The sequence below is a fragment of the Gambusia affinis genome, linkage group LG14 (genome assembly GCF_019740435.1).
Source record: "Gambusia affinis linkage group LG14, SWU_Gaff_1.0, whole genome shotgun sequence".
Lineage (NCBI taxonomy): Eukaryota > Metazoa > Chordata > Actinopteri > Cyprinodontiformes > Poeciliidae > Gambusia > Gambusia affinis.
In genome coordinates, this window is record NC_057881.1 from 23,480,077 (window position 1) to 23,496,588 (window position 16,512).

Sequence of the window (16,512 nt, forward strand, 5' to 3'; positions counted from 1 at the left end):
ATATTCATATGCCATGTTACTTGGCATTCATGATGCCATTAGTTAACAAAAACCTAGTTTCCACTGGCACTGCTTCTATCACATTGGTGATATGAAGTGCTTTTGTCAACATGGCTTTTGTCTTTTTTCTGGAACACTATGGAATTACAGATTTACCCTATTTTGTCCTTTTCCATTGCAAAAGCGCGGTCCAGCCAACCCATACTGTACCAAACCCGAACGGTACAGTTCTGTTAGGGTGGAGCTACTGGTGTCCCACAACACAGTCCACTGATTGGGGGACAGAAAAATGTCAATTCTAGAATGAGACATACCACTGCGTCAACATTTGGCGTCATGTCTTATCGTGTCGTTTTGTATGATGCAACGCCAGACGTTTGGGTTTAACTCCATTTGCCCAGTGAAAGTCCAACTGGTGGACTAAATATGCTGGGCCATAAAATAAGGCACAACTCAGTGGAGACGAGACTAAACGCTCTCTGACAATCCCCTCTGAGGCCTTCACAGGACAGCGAGTGCATCCTGACATCAAGGTGAACTTCTGCACTAGATGTCATCAGAGCACACCAGGCTTGTTAACCTTTTGATTTTTAATTGTACACAAAGCCTTGAAATGATTGTATGATTTGTATGATTTCCCTTCTGGCTCTCAGCTGTTCAGTTCTTTACACAATAAGGTACATTGAAGTTTGTGGCTGTAATAAATGGTGTGATTACTATTACAAGGTGTTAGCAACATGTGCAAGAAATGCGCAGCAAGGGGTATCTGTGTTCAACGGGGGGCCGCTTCATAAAACCTTCTGTTCATGTAAACTGTGGGATACGGCTTCCTGTTTGAGCAAAACGTTAAGGACCATTCAAGAGAGAATTTTGTCAGCATGCACTTTCTTGCAGCCTCCCCTGAGTTCCCAGCGTTCGCCAGGGAAGCAATATTATAATTACCATATTTAAGAACTTTGCATGCAACACTTCTTTCCCCTTCAGGTCTGAGGCTTTTTTAAATAAGGCCCTAGCAACGGCGCAGAAAAGCCCCTACTGAGGACGGAGACGACGGGTTCAAAGGGTCCAAGGGAAGCCGAGGACTGCAGCAGGACACCAGTTGGAAGAGACAGACAGCTGTGGATCCAGCTGTACGGAATGTCTTCATTTTTCCCTCTTTAAAGTATTTACAGAGCGAGGGGCCCTGAGGAAGACAGGCTGTAGCTGTCCTGAGTGGGAAGTGAACGTGGCAATCAGTCAGCGCCTTCAGGTAAGGGTGTTTAGCAATCACTTCATCCAACACTGAATTGAAGCAATGGCATTCAGTGACTTGAATATAAGTGCAGCTAATACTGGATTTTTGTAATTAAAGAATAAATAGATACATTAAGTTAGCATTATTTTCCTTAGTCAATAACAGCCACATAGCAAATACGGCTCATCATGTGATCTACATCTCAGTGCAACACTGCTAAAAACATGAAAGGTTTAATAGAGGAGCCATGTTGGGATGACTTTCTGGAGGCGGAGCTTCAGAAACAACAGGACTTTTTAAAAAGACAGAGGCCCAATTTTAAGGCAAATATCTTCTAATATATATTTGACATATACAGCGCTTTTCTAACTGAAGGTGACATAGTTACTTTATTGTGCTATAACATGCCACAAATACACATTACAACTGACTATAGACAACAACTGACTATAGAGACCTTAAACTCGAGGCTAATTTTGTTGATGGATTACAGATGTCTCTGATGTGTCAGGGAACCTGACGTTTGGCAGCCGATTAGCGTTTCCACAGTAGACTGAATTTATTATGACTTGAATGGAGAGTTGGCTTGTCAGTCATGGAAGATCTCTGGGAGCTGTGTGAAGTCACTCTGGCCCTGCTGGTCCAGTGGTGATGGGGCTGCACCTCCACAGCAGCTGAATTTGGAAAACACTTTCCTTTCAAAGAAAACAGAGTTTTAACAGCTCAGATGTCAGTCATTATAGCGAAGAGTGATGAGGCCCTGATGAGCCTAACCGTTTTTCCTTCAACATTTCTCTGCTTTCACCTACATTTCTGTCCACTATTCTGCCAGTGGGTAGAATATTTCGAATGATAAATGACATGAGAATCACATACTTCGAGCAGAGCTGTTTCCATTCCAACGTTTCTGTGGTTCATGCAAACTCTGTTTTATAGAGCTGGACAGAAATTTCAAATCTGGACGAAATGCAGCTCAGAGAAGGCACGAGTCCACAGGACAGAGTTATTCAGTTCAATTCATCAAATTGGAATATTTTGTTTTCCTCTGTGTCTTCATCTAAAACTACAGAAGCCCACACAGGAAAAATCATCCTGAAATTTTTTTCTTGCTTGTTTACGATTATTCTGTTGTCAGTCGTCCACAAAATCCACCTTTCATTTTGACAGTTCCCTTTTGCTAATTAGCATACTAGCTAAATATTTAACTAGCAATCTACATATTTAGTTAGCAAGCTCAAAAGGTGCTTGTTTGTAAAACATTTAGTTGTAAGCTAAATATTTTGCTTAGATCATAGATAATTAGTTTGAAAATTTAATGATTTGTTTGGAAAATAAATATTTACTCTGGAAAATGAAGGTTTAGTTTAGAAAAGGAATACGTGCAAATTAAATATTTAGTTTCTAATTTAAATATTTATTTGGGAACTAAATATTTATCTTATGAATTTAGTGTTTAGTTAGTAACTCAGACGTTTATGAATGTCTGAATGAATAAATAAACCAAAATATTGCTGTTAATTTTCGTCCTGTGTAACTTTACAGATGGAACGCCATGGCCTTTCACTTTCACATCACGTAAAACGTCGTCCTGCTAGTGACCAGTGCTGCTGGCTATTTTCAACGTTCACACTTGGACCAAAGAGTCTCATAGAATATAATAACTACCACATGTACAATGTGATACAATATGTGATATTGAGTGTGCACTAAAAATTCATTTCCATGTTTGTCTTTTTTTAATATTATACATCAGAGCTAATAACAAGATAGGGTTTGAAAACCAATTAATTTGAACCACTTCATATTCATAGTCCAATTTTTTTAGATTGTTAGCCCACTCTTTACTTTGGGACCTCCAACCCTAATTATTAGTTACTTTGACTCATTTTTCTTGGGTGCCTCGACGTGGTTTGTGTCACATACAGAAAAATAACCAGATTGTCTGGTTTTAAACCCACCAGTTTCTAAATGGTGCAACAGTTGATATATTGTTATGCCTGTTGCCCCATGTGAACCACTTCCTAAAATCTGTTTGCCCCTCCACTCTCCACTCATTTCTAACCCTCAGTGGCTTTTACAGTGAACCACGGTCTCCCAGCAACCAGTTGCTCTGCATGGTGGCCTGTGCCAGCAGCCCGGCAGTGGGTCCAACAGGAAGACGGTGCAGGCTAATGAGAACAGATGCATGGCTGAACATCACCTGGGGCCATCCAAGTTAATCATTTCCAATCTGGGTCAACTTGACCTTTCTATACAGGCAATGGCTTCTAAGACTCTCATTCGGGGACCTTTTTGTTTTAATGAAAAACGTTAAAAGCTGAGAGTGCTTGTTGGTCCACTAAAATGGAAGAGAGATCCACAGCTTCTGTTGGAAGAAAGACATCTGAAGTCATCCTCCTCCATATTGAACTGGCACACCATTTCATTCCAGCCGAGAAGCCAAGTCAAAGTCATCCACTTCAGTTTGGTTTACACAGCCATGACATGGATCAGCAGCTTGTCAGAAAATGTCAGCTTTTCTTCTTTCCTCCTGCGGTGCGGTGGCTGCCCTGTAGACTCGTGCCTTCCCAGAGACTTTTCCTCATCGTACCCATAATTAGACAGGAACTTTCCATGCTTATAAACTCTACCATCAAATAGAAGGAATGCTCGGAAACAGAGGAGAGAGCTCCAGATATCCCAATCCTCCGGCTGAAGGTTCATGCCTCTCAGGTTACTATTTACAGCGTCACAAGCTTGGGAAGCAGGAGAGGAGTGGAGGAAAGAAATGGGCCTGCAAGGATGGAATATTTCACAGAATGTCTGGCCAGACCACTTATGGGTGGTGACCTCTAGCAATTATATCTACATTACATATAAGTCACACCAACATCTGCAACTTTTAGAGGTTTTTTTGGGACAATGGAGTAGAAACTATACATTCAGAAGAAGGCAGATGCTATTGGTTTTCTTAAAACTGTCAAAAATACCAAAACCACATGGGAGAGTCTGAGGATGTTTTCACACCTCAAAGTCCGATTAACTCGGTTCTATTGGGGACCAAAGTGGCAACATTTGTTATGGCTTCAGCTGCTGAGGTTCTCTTTCACACCGCACTCTGTCAAACGATCCAAAGTATTTGAAAAACCAGTTTCTCCCTTCGCCTCTGAAGGAAACGACACTCTGATTTTAGCGTGGTCTTTTACCTTTTGTCTCCGGTAAAAGACCACCAACCACTTCTCTTGCTAGCACTAGACTCACTGACGTTACCGAGAAGGTCCAGCACTATAGTCCACTTCCTGTTTTCGGCGCGATCTCTGGTCCAAACAAACATTAAAGTAGACTAAACAGGGCTGGTGAGAATCCGCCCTTTGGATCCCAACTAACAATTTCATTTGTTAAGAACTGATGTGGATAGGGGCACTATCAGTACCCACATGTATTTGTATTCATGTTTCTCTGATACAGTGGTTAAAATTACAAGTGTCAAAGACTTATTTGGATATTTAAATCTAGTAAAGACTTGATCAGTCTTCATTAAAGCGTCAGCAGGGTGTTCACCATGCCAAACAGCAACTGATGGTCCAAATCTTGATAGAGAAACCTGTTTGACAGTTTGCCGCTGTCTGCTTACATTTCTGCCTACTGAGATTTTCTCCTCAGCTTGAGGCTGCAGCAGAAACCTGTGATCCTGTTTCAAAACGGCTGAAGCTGAAAGTGCAAAGCCTTCATTTTTAATTCTTTGCTGCAGTAAAACTGAAAAGTTAGAAAATGAAATTGGTCTGTGTGGAGCAGTGAAGACACAGACTTAATAGAATTTTAATTTAGGAATTTAAGAATAGAATTTAAAATCTCCTTAATGGTTTACAAAGCATTTCATAATAGAAACCCAGACTACGTTTCTGATCTTCTACAATAATATATACCACTCAGACCTTTAAGATCATCAGAATCAAACCCACTAACTATTCACAGTCAGAACTAAACATGGTGAAGCAGCTTTTAGTTTTTATGCTCCAACACTCTGGAATAAACGTCCTGCTCACTGTAACACTGCCCCTACCTTGAGTTTATTTAAAACAAGGTTAAAAACCTTCCTATTTAAAGTTGCCTATTCTTAATTTTTTTTTAATTCTATTCATTCACTATATTCAAAGTTTTAATGTTTACTTTGTCTATTTTTAATTAGCTTTTTTTTTTTTTACTATCTTGTATGTTTTTAATTTTCTTGTACAAGCACTTTGAATTGTCTTTGGCTGACAGGTGCTGTATAAATAAAGTTGCCTTCTGTGCCAGTACATATCATAAGAAATGGATTTTGTGTTATCTCTTCGTCGCCCTGTGAGCTCCTGTCCAGAACAGCCCAGGTCCTAAAGCATTAATATAATCACAAGGCATCTGTCCATAAGATTTCAAATGTAATTGGTCTCTTCAGTTCATTAAAAATGATCGTCTTTATACTTTAACATTAATCGTTAAACTCCTTGATCCTATCGTTTATTTTTTGCAATATTTCATCAATAAAGATAACCATGGTAACCAGGTTTGTTACGCTGACAATGCTGCTCGGTACGGTTCTCTCTTAAATGCTCTCATGTGTATTAGTAGCTTACTAGTTGTAGGTCATGGTACAGAACAGATTAGCCCTGCAGTGCACACAGCAACACTTCTCTACCTGACTGTATGTGAGTCTATAGAAGATAATCCACGTTAACTTCATTACGCTAGTCCATCTGCCCCACTGAGACACAGACGACGCCTGAAGGGTGACCATGAGTCTGGACAGGAAACCAGTTGATTTGTAAAGAGACTGTTAGGTGTAACTTCCACACGCTCATGTCTTTAATGATTAAGGTATACGTTATTGTATAATAACGTATACAGAGCAACCAAGTCCACTTCCAATTTAGATTTTCAAAAATGCTGGATCAATAAAATATACAAGCTGGTGTTAAAACAACATGTCGTAATAAAATATTTCTTAACATTTTGTTGGTTGTTTTCTTACTTATAAAAGGACAATCATAATCAATATAAATGGAGTTTGGATAAAAATTTGGCAGTGAGTGAATTTGATCTGGAGGTTGTTGTGGAAAAAATGCTATTTCCAAAGCACTGTTCATGTGAAATCACTCAGTCAGGTTTATTCAGATATTGTGCACAACACAGAGAGCTAATAGACAATCAGTAATGAAGCAGGTCTGGATGAAAACCTCGCCAAGCTCCGTCAGCCAGGGACAGCACATGAGTTTTATACCAAAGATAAAGAATTAACAACAAGACAGTCTGGTTCTGATGCAGCTGCAGAAAACAACTTCCAACCTTCTACATCAAACCCAAATAGTTCTTTTGGTGAAAGTTCATAAACATTTCAAATGACATGACTAGCAGATGGGATTTATTGTAATTTTTTCCATCACATTTCCCCCCTTTTGATTATCAGTAAATATGAAAATATTTAATATTAATCAACACACATTTCCCTCCTCACACAAAAGACAAGACACAACACTATCCTGGAAGACGTAACAAAAGGAACATATACACAAGATAGGAAAAAACCTTCCGGCAGTCCCCCAGTCTACCCGGCAACAACATCACTGTGTTGGTAGGAAAGGTTATCCTGTAGATGTTGTGTCCAGGAAAAGTGAGGAAGTATCACACCATTGATTGAAGACAAAAAAACACAAGAAACAATAAAAATTAAAATGTAATACAAAAGCTAATTAAGGAGGAGAAAAAAAAATTAACAATAAAAAAAACATTTAAAAAGGAAAAAAATAAAAAAAATTAAAATAAAAATCAGTGTCAAAAATACCCCAAGCTTAATTGAAAACTTATATCTTTAAAAGCTTTAATGACCCACTGGGGAATGTGTCAAACACAGCAGCATATTCTTTAGGGGTGACAGGAAATTGGAAAAATAACATAAAATCAGAATAAGACAATAAATGACCATTTATAATCTTTGGACTTAATAATTGCCTTACAAGTAATATTCTCCTATCAAACCATTTTCTACAAAAGATAGTCTTATTTTTGTATTTAATGTCTTCACTTTTCCAGATATAATATTTATGAGAGAAATTGTTTTTGTACCAAAGTGACCAGCTTGTTTATGAAACAGATGGTTTTAGGGGTATTTTGGGTAAACTATAACTGCATCTAAGAAGAAAGGGTAATCCTCCAATTTGTTGTAAATGGGAATAGGATTCCATATAGAGTTTGGGTTTTCAGAAGATTTTTTTAAATATTTCATTTTGAATGAATTGTTTAAAGATGTGAAGTCAAAGGCTTCAATTCCACCTTTTTCAACTTTATTCATTAGAATATTTTTCTTGATGAGATGGCATTTCTTTTTCCATATAAAGTTAAAGTTTATTTTATTAATGTTGGTACTGATCTCCGTGGGAACATCAAGATCAAGGACCAGAGAAACGAGTCTAGATCAGCCTTCAGCTTTGACTAATAATGAACGTCCTGAAACAGAAAGATCTCACTGGAGCCACAGATTCATTCATTTTATTGCTTCTGATTCTACTTTCCTTTTCTTTTAGTAATCTCAGCTCCAGTTTTCATTTTCGAAGTTCATATTTTAGGAGTTCCCAATTTTTACCAAATTCCTTCTGACTACAAGCTGTATTCCAATACTTTATGATTATTTGTTTAATGTTTTCTTCTACTGTTTTATTTTCTAATAGTGAAGAGTTGAGTTTCCAGTAAGCTGTAATTTTATTTTTCCCTTACTGGTTTAATTTAGTTTTTTTTTTTCAATTAAAATAAGCTCATGGTCTGATAAAGGAGCTGGAAGAATCTCCGACTTAATTTCACCAGCTATTAAATCAGAGACCAGTTAGAAATCAATTCTTGATGTGAAGGAGCCTGTTTTGTTTTTCCATGAAAATTCAACTTTGGAGCTTTTTTTCTTTTTTTTATTGTGTCTCCATTCATTCATTTTAGCTGCGTTTCTTATTTAACGGAAACACCAATGGCGAAATTGTGTTTTTCGACAATGGAAACACAAAGTGACATCATGATATTAGCTGTAATGTCATGATGTCACTTTGTCGGGACGATTAAAACGTCTTTTTATCCAGGGCGTCATAAAATAGTACTGAACCAAAAGCTTCTTCCATATAGATTTTGATCATATTTTAAATATTTCCTGTCATTGTATTATGTTATATTAATTGCATTATAAAATGCATGAAGGTGATGTCAGGTCCACTGGTGCAGTTTTAATGGTCAGCTGTATGATGCGAACATTGAGTTTTCTATTTCCTTTCATGCTGTCAGTATCTCTCTGTTCTATAGTTTTATGACCTCATTAAAATGGACGTTTTAGCCAAGATAAAGTCATTTGATATCGCTGCCTGTTTCCTTTCACTCTGACTCTTTCGGCTCTGCTGCACTTTGAAACGTCACTGATAACAGTCAAGCTCCTGTTACACCAGGTGGAAAAGCCCACTGATGTTTTTTTCTCACACTTCTCATGAGACACCTTCCCTAAGAGAGACCTGGAACAAAAAAAAAGTCATCAGTTGAGGGGAAAAATACTTGCATGTTTTACTTCATTCCACAAGCATAACAATCCAACTTTTCCTTCTTTATTGTCTCCTTTTACGGGTTCTTCCTGATATAAAGTAATTCAGTGTGGCAGACTTCTATTGTTTTCATTTTAACAGGCGGTAACGGTCCCTGTTATTGTGCTTGAATTTCCCAATAAGAGAGAAATACACAAAACGCACAACTTACACTAGTATTCTTTAACGGAACGTTCGCTTTGGATCTAAGACTTATTGATCGGACCTTAAGTACCCAGAACCAGAACCAAACATGGAGAAGCAGCATTCAGCTTCTATGCACCACAAATCTGGAACAAACTTCCAGAAAACTGCAAAACAGCCGAAACACTGAGCTCCTTTAGCTGTGGATTAAAAATCGACCTGTTTAGAGCAGCTTTTGAACCATAATAACTGGAAGATTGACCAACGTTTTCAACGTGTATCGATGATTCTAAAGATGACACTTGACAAAATATGTTTGTTTTTTTTCTTTTAATTGGTTTTCACAATTCATTTATTTATTTATTTTAAACAGGTTTTTTTAAAAACAAGAAACAAGCATTCAGTGGAAAAGAGAAAAAGAATTAGTTTCCCACTCTTCTGTTTGAAAAGGACTATGAAGAAATTAACACTTATTTAATCCTACCTCTTGTCTCGTTTTAATGAAATGTAGTACTTATTGACTCAATAATTATCAAAAAATTTAGAATTAAAACCATGTTATAATATAGGAGCCAACAGATAAACTATACTGCATTGACAAAATGGCTACAAACTAACTAAGTGACCCATAAGGCATGAAAATCTACGGATTATTGTTGACCAAATGATGTTTATGATTTTTGTTTTCTGTTCTCACGATGCAAAGCCCTTTGAAGTGCCGTGTTGCTGAAATGAGCTCTGCAGATCAACTTGATTGATTGAACTGGAATTTCTTTTACCAGGAAAGACGACAAACACAACCGAATGACATCAACCTCTACGGATCTGAGTCAAGGTTCTCCTAAAGCGCGTGTACTAAGACTCCTGTTCCTTGCTTTGCTGACGCAGTGACAGTGGCCCAGCTTGCACGTGGTTTCCTCAGCTTTCAGATAGAAACCTCAGCAGCAGTAAAGCTGATTTTAGGTCTTAGTCAACATGGGTCTGATTTGGTCTCGACTGTTTTGATTTAACTTAAATGTGGGGCGTTAATGATGCACAGCAAAGGTAAATTGCATCAAAGAAAAAAACAAGAGGCGCAATTAATTATTATTATTATTATTTTTTTTTAACTCAGCTCTGTAGAAGCGTTCCTCCACCCTCGTCCCAAGGGCCTTCTGTTCTACATCTGTTGGATTGTTTCCTGTAGCCACACAGTTAAACTGAATGAAGGCGTCGTTAACAGGCTGGCACAAGTTCTTCCAAAGTGCAAATGAGATGTTGGCAAGGTTCCTACACACTCTGGAAACAAACAAGTTCTACGCAGACATAAAACCCCCCCCAAACAAACAAAAAAACCAGACATTTCCAGACTTCATTCTCTGGGACAAAGTCTAAAAGTTGCTATATTCTTTCCTTCCCTCCTTCCATTGCTCCTTTTGTCTTTACCTCCTGAATCTATTTCTTCTATGTGTCCATCACTCTGGACGTCCCTGTGCTGTCTTTAATTCCTTCTTTTGTCCTTCACTCTTTACTTGGGTCTTCCTGTCCATTTCTAATTCATTGTACCCATCCTCCCTTTTCTAGAGTCCATCTCTTCTTCTACTTCTCTTATTCTTTGTCCCCTTTGACCTTTCTTCTGTCCTCTTTTCAACTTCTTCCTCCCTCCTTGTGGCATTTGTTCTTCACTTTTTTTCTTCATTTTCCTTCTGAGGAAATTATTAATCATAATTTATATGAGTAAGAGTAATAGTTGAGTATAGCTGTTTTTATATTATTATTATTATTATTATTATTTTTGTTTCATGTAAAAAGTGCAAGAAATCTGTTGCAGCAAGAACGACACAATTGATCTCATCTGTAGTTCTGTAATCCTGCTTCAGAGGAAGAGGTTTTATTTCTAGATTTTTTTTTTCTTTTACAATCAAATAGTATATTTCAAGGCCGCTGTCCCTTTTATTCTTCATACAGCATGTCAAAATAGTGTCTCCAACGTGAGGGAAATGCACAGTGAAAATTAAATAGGCAGCTTGGAAAGAACCACAGAATTCCCTTACAGAGAGCCTACAGAAAAGATTCCACATCAGTGACCATATGTAATTAACTGTTTTAGGTAGGTAGCAATAAAACTGCCTTTGTCTGTTTTCCTGAATTCCTTCCTCCAGCCACTGAAGCTTTGTCTACCACCGGGCTTCACCCACAGGTTGAAAACTTATGGTTGTGTCTTTGTGTGCAGCTCTAGAAGAAGCTTGAGGTTTTGGGATAGGATCAACAGAGGACAGGGCTGTGGAGAGGCAGCAGAGAGGAGTGGCAGATAAAAGAAAAGGTAAGGAAAACAGTCACCCATGAATGCATCTGAGGTAATGAGTTAGATAAAATAAAATAAGATGAGATTTATTGGTCATTGTCATCAACAGATTACAACGAGATAGAGACCATGTTTGACTCAAGTTAAAGTGCAGGTTATATACACATAAACAACACACAATATAAATATATATACATAAAAAGATGAAGAAACAAACAGCACAAAACGAGAAATAAATAGACATCAGAAGATGGTTGCAGTGCCTGGAGGTGTCGCAGCGTAAACAGAATTTATATTTTTAACAGAGTGGTGTCAAGAGCAGAAGTTCTTATGCCTTTAAATTTAGCGCCATGATTGCCATCGGGTAGAAACTGTTTTTTAGGCGATTTGTCCTGGTTTTTATTGCTCTGTATCTCTTGCCTGATGGCAGCAGCTGGAAGAGACCATGGTCAGGGTGTGAAGAGTCATTTAAAATGTCCAGAACTTTCTTGCGGAGCCTGGAAGTGTAAATCTGTTCCATGGTGGGGAGGAGGCAGCCTGTGGTTCTCTCTGCTGCCATGACAACCCTCTGGAGCGCCTGCTTGTCCGAGGATGTGCTGCTGCCGTACCAGACACACAGACTGTACGTGAGCACACGCTCTATGGAGCAGTGACAGAAGGCCTGCAGCAAGTCTGAGGGGAGACAGTTCTTCTGGAGGATTCTCAGACAGTACAGTCTCTGCTGTGCTTCTTCAGCAGCTCCTTGGTGTTGGTGCTCCAGGTTAGCTTGTCCTCCAACTCCATGCCCATGATGGAAGACATTCTATATTACTAAAACATAAAACGTATGTAAATATGTTTGTAGGAAAAGCCCAGGCCTTTATTTTGGGACAAACTCCCTGCTGTGGTCATTAAAGCTGGTGACTTTTTAGCCGTTTTTTTCCCTCCAGGGGGTCTTTTGTGGGCTCTAGTGTCCCTTATATGACAGTAGACTGACAGGAAAGGGGGAGGGAGAGGGGGGAAGACATGCAGCAAATGTCAGCCGGGTCCAGGAATCGAACCCACGACAGCCGTGTCAAGGACTCAAGGCCTCCAAATGTGGGTTGTGCTGTCCACTATGCCACCACAGCACGCCCGACTTTTTAGCCTTGAAAAGCGAATTCCACAATTCATCATGTAAAAATGCTATCCTTTCATTTTGTGCTCTTCAACTCTTTCAAATTACATCTGCTATGACCAAACTTTTCTTTTTCTGAGATCAATTTGGTAGCAGTCATTGAGCCTCGAGCCACAACTTTCTTAGCTCCCTTCCTCGTGAGCCCCCCGCCCCACCCAAAAGCCCTCCCAAACAAAACAAGTTCCCAGTTTCTGGTCGCTGATGTCATCGCCACCAGCTCAGCCATTGCTCTGTAATCATCCCCGCTCCGCTCTGTGATTGGAACTGGCCGTCCGATCTGGTCTCAGCCACTTCTGGGACCGACGGCAAGGAGACATGCGGGGAACATATGGAAACTGGTGTCAATCTGTCTGAGAATACTCTGCTTCCTTTGGACTGCTTAGATTTTGGGTAACCTCGAAATGAGAGGTGGTTACTGAGCCTCGGTGCCAATGGACACAAATTTGATGCATTTGTTATCCTTCTGATCTTCTTGATGTTCTTCTATGGCCTCGCCAGGTTTTTCGTGGCAAGTATGTTTTGTTAATTTATGGCTTTTGGAAATGCAGTGAAACTTAGGGTGAAATACTGACTCAACATATGACCTTACTGAAGTTTAAAGCTAAAAGGAAGGAGGAACTTCTTAAGCAAGATATTATCTCCAGGAAAGAACAGTGTGTGTGAATATTGGAGCAACATCTGAAGACTTCCACCGGGAATTTAAAGCACAGGTGTAAATGTGTCTCCAGAAAGACAAGAACCTTCAGCACACAGAAAATGTGGTTACAAAGTGATTCAGAACAACATCAATGTCCATCACCAACCTCTGATTCCAATGCTGTGGACAAATTGTAGCCAAATCTTTAAATGGTTGTGTGAGCACGTTGGCCTACAAACCTCACACTTTTAATTTTAAAGACATCAATAAATAAATATGCCGTGATTATGCTACAGCAAATCATGCCATAACTCAGCTTGTACCCTTGAATAGGTGTGAAGATCTGAGAACAGCCAGGCTGAGCCGCGCTGCGTCTGCTAATGGAAAATGAATCTGGCCACGGCGGACTGAGACCGTACCGGTCAGAGGTGGTCTGGTGGAAAAGCACCTTCAAGTGTTAACACATCTGAATGTCTCACATGCCGAGTCATTATGCGATGTGACGACAGCCTTACCACCACAGCTCCCTTTGAGATATTCCTTATGATGCTTTCATTCCCTTTCCACTCACACTTCCTGTGACCTCTGCTGCTCTTTCCAGTTATGCCGGGTCCTTTGCAAACTAAATCATTTCAATTCACGTCACTCCTGTGCATGGATACCAAGTTATGCCCAGTGCGGCTCATTCCTCGGCTGCCTGGCTGGTTTCTGTCAGTGAGTGCATAAAAAGAAGAATGCTAACCTTCTCGCTTCTTGATGTTTTTGTTGTTATTGTGGGCATTTGTTTTGGGGGAATTGTAAACTGGACTCTGCACCACAAATGTAGCATAAAACCCAAAGCATTCTGAACATGATGTGTTTACTTTGAAGTGTGAGCTCATTAGAGCGCATACAGACGTTTCGGAACCGGCGAGTTTTGGAAAACTTTGCTTCAGATGGTAAAAATCATCACATGCTTAGTCACAGTTGTAAGTCAATAAGTATGCAGGGTGACTCCATGTGACTTTGTTTTCCAGCATTGTTTTTTCAGTGCTTCAAATGTCGTCTTTGTGTTTTTCTTTCACAGTCACATCTTGACTATTCATAGGAGGGAAAAAACCCTCTTTCCTCATGAAATGAAGAACATAAAACATCACTAAATTTGTGCTGTAATGCTCCCTAAATTTGACTAAATACAAGCTTGTTTGAAACGTGTCATTAACTGACAGATTGGTACTTTCCAACTTCTGTAATGTCTAAACTGGCTGCACATTCATGTCAGAAGACTCAAACATTGTTTTTTAATGGAACACGGAAAAATTAGGTTAGTAGCAGTTCTCGCATAAAATGCATCAGAGGGATATTTGTGCATTTTACATGTGAGATACATGTTGATTGTAACATTCTTTTTGGGGGAATGTATGAACTCATTTCAAAGGTAAGGAAAACGTCTGAGTTCACATACTGTGTTTCAAAGAATCTGTAATCGGCGTTAAATAATGTACTGTATGGTGGTCCGAATGGCCAAACACAACATGAAAAATGTGTTGTTTGTGTTTCACTTATAGAATGAAGTTATTTGTAACCTCAATGAGTTTTAATAAAGTCCATTTAAGTTTCCTGTTTTTGGTAAAGTAGGTGTTCATATCAGCGCCTCTCTCTCCTTCTTCCTCTCTTCCTCTCTTTCATTTTAGTTTCTTTCTCTTTTTTTCACTATTCTTTTTGTCTTCCACACATTCACTTGTTATCATACAGCGCTGAGTCCCAAAGCCACGATCCTTGGCCTGGCTTAAAGTTAGACCTGAACACATGGTGGAGTTTTATGACTCTATGTTCCAAAGTGGCGGGTGGGACAGAAACTGGTCAGCCTCTTCAGGTCTGACATCAGCCTCCACCTCATCCCTCCCACCACCAGGGGGCCACACTGATTTGTAATGTGATGTTTAGCTGCATTGTGGCTTTGCTAATCTTTGTTTCCCTTTGTTTTCTTGTTTTAATTAGTTGGTTTTGAAGTTATCTTTCAGAATTCAATTTAATTTTATCATGTCGTCACCTTTCTATGTCTTTTTTTGTGACAAAATCTGTTTTTGATTATTTTAGGAAGGTGATTATATGATATTATCACGGGGGTCCTCCATTTATCTGTCAACATATATTCCCTTTGTCTTTTCCGTAAGTAGCAAGTTGCGTGTCGGTGGTAATAGAAACAAGTTATTTACGGGATAACTGAGCTGTGAAGTTCAGTCATTTTGTTAACAACATATCAGACTTGAAATGAGTGTTAGTGGTTATTCCTTGTTGTGTGAAGAGTTTCTCCTGTCCGGCGCTCTGAATTCGTTCCTTCAAGAGAGACTGACAAGTTTGACTCATGATTCCAGAGATACTGGAATTGGTATCTATTCTACTACAGAATCCTTAACTTTATCGATAATTACATTTATAATAAATTGTTAATCATAATTATTAATAGTTCTAAAAGTCAATCATTGATGAAAATTTGATTCACCACACACAAAGTTCAGCAGACAACCCAATAACCACAGAACAATTCACAGAGAAATGGTCTTCCATCCATCTGCCTGATCGCGTGTCTGTCTACTCAAACTTAAAATGCTTTATGTATGCTATAGAGGAATTAAATGCCATCATAACTCATATCATCCCAGGTTCTTCAAAGACTAGTTGTCGGTGGTGATGCTGTGGGCAGAAAGGATCTCCAGTAGCGGTCAGTATACCAGTTAACTGAAGAAGCCTCTGACTGAAGACTGTGTCCGTCTCATAACTGTCATCTCTTCCTACCAGCTCTCCATCCAGGCAGCAGAGACGATATTCTACTGGTCCTGGATGACCCAGTCAGACGTTAGCAGCTCTGCTAATCCACCTTCTTTGCTTTTGCCGTTCCTCTTTAAATCTGGCTGTATGTTTAGAAAGATGAGCAGAGAGATGCTGGAGATGAGGATATGATTCTTGCCTGTTATGATCGATGAAAAAAAATGGTTTGAACTTTCTCCCCTTTCTCTGCATCCATTCATTCTCTGCTCCAGCTCCTCTAGCAGTTTGAGGTCAGAGTTCACGGATTAATTGAGTTTTCGGGATGCAATTTAGCTGCTCTTAAATGTCATCGCCATGAGAACCTGTGTATAAAAAATGAAATAAATAAGAATAGCGCCTTGCTGCCACGTTTATGGCGTGTGGTGTTTGGTGTTTAGGGCCTTAATAAGCCCCCAGTTCCTGCTCCCTAAAACAGAAGCAAAAACATCCCAAATATAAAAATAAATAGTTTGAGCCAAAATTATTCATCATCTACTGATGAGTAAGTTTACATGGAAAACAACTTTGTCCCCTGGTAGAGTTAATCTGTAGAAGAAAACAAATTAAACATTGATTCAAATAATTCATTAGTTAAATACTGTGGCGTGACAACATTGTCTCAGTTTAATAAATTACTATTTAATAAATTACTATTAAATTAAGTTACTATTACGGAATAACAGAATAAACTTACTATATAACTAC

General features: G+C 39.0%; 2 long non-coding RNA genes across 2 annotated transcripts; both read left to right on the forward strand.

Moving 5' to 3' along the window:
* The first annotated feature begins 433 nt into the window (after positions 1-433).
* On the forward strand, positions 434-2,872 carry LOC122843480. The gene is made up of 3 exons (XR_006372715.1): positions 434-533; positions 985-1,249; positions 2,777-2,872. It is a non-coding gene; the product is annotated as an uncharacterized LOC122843480 (long non-coding RNA).
* Positions 2,873-15,016: 12,144 nt separating this feature from the next.
* Positions 15,017-16,105, forward strand: LOC122843531. Its single transcript, XR_006372721.1, has 3 exons — positions 15,017-15,168; positions 15,663-15,721; positions 15,799-16,105. It is a non-coding gene; the product is annotated as an uncharacterized LOC122843531 (long non-coding RNA).
* The last annotated feature ends 407 nt before the right edge of the window (positions 16,106-16,512 follow it).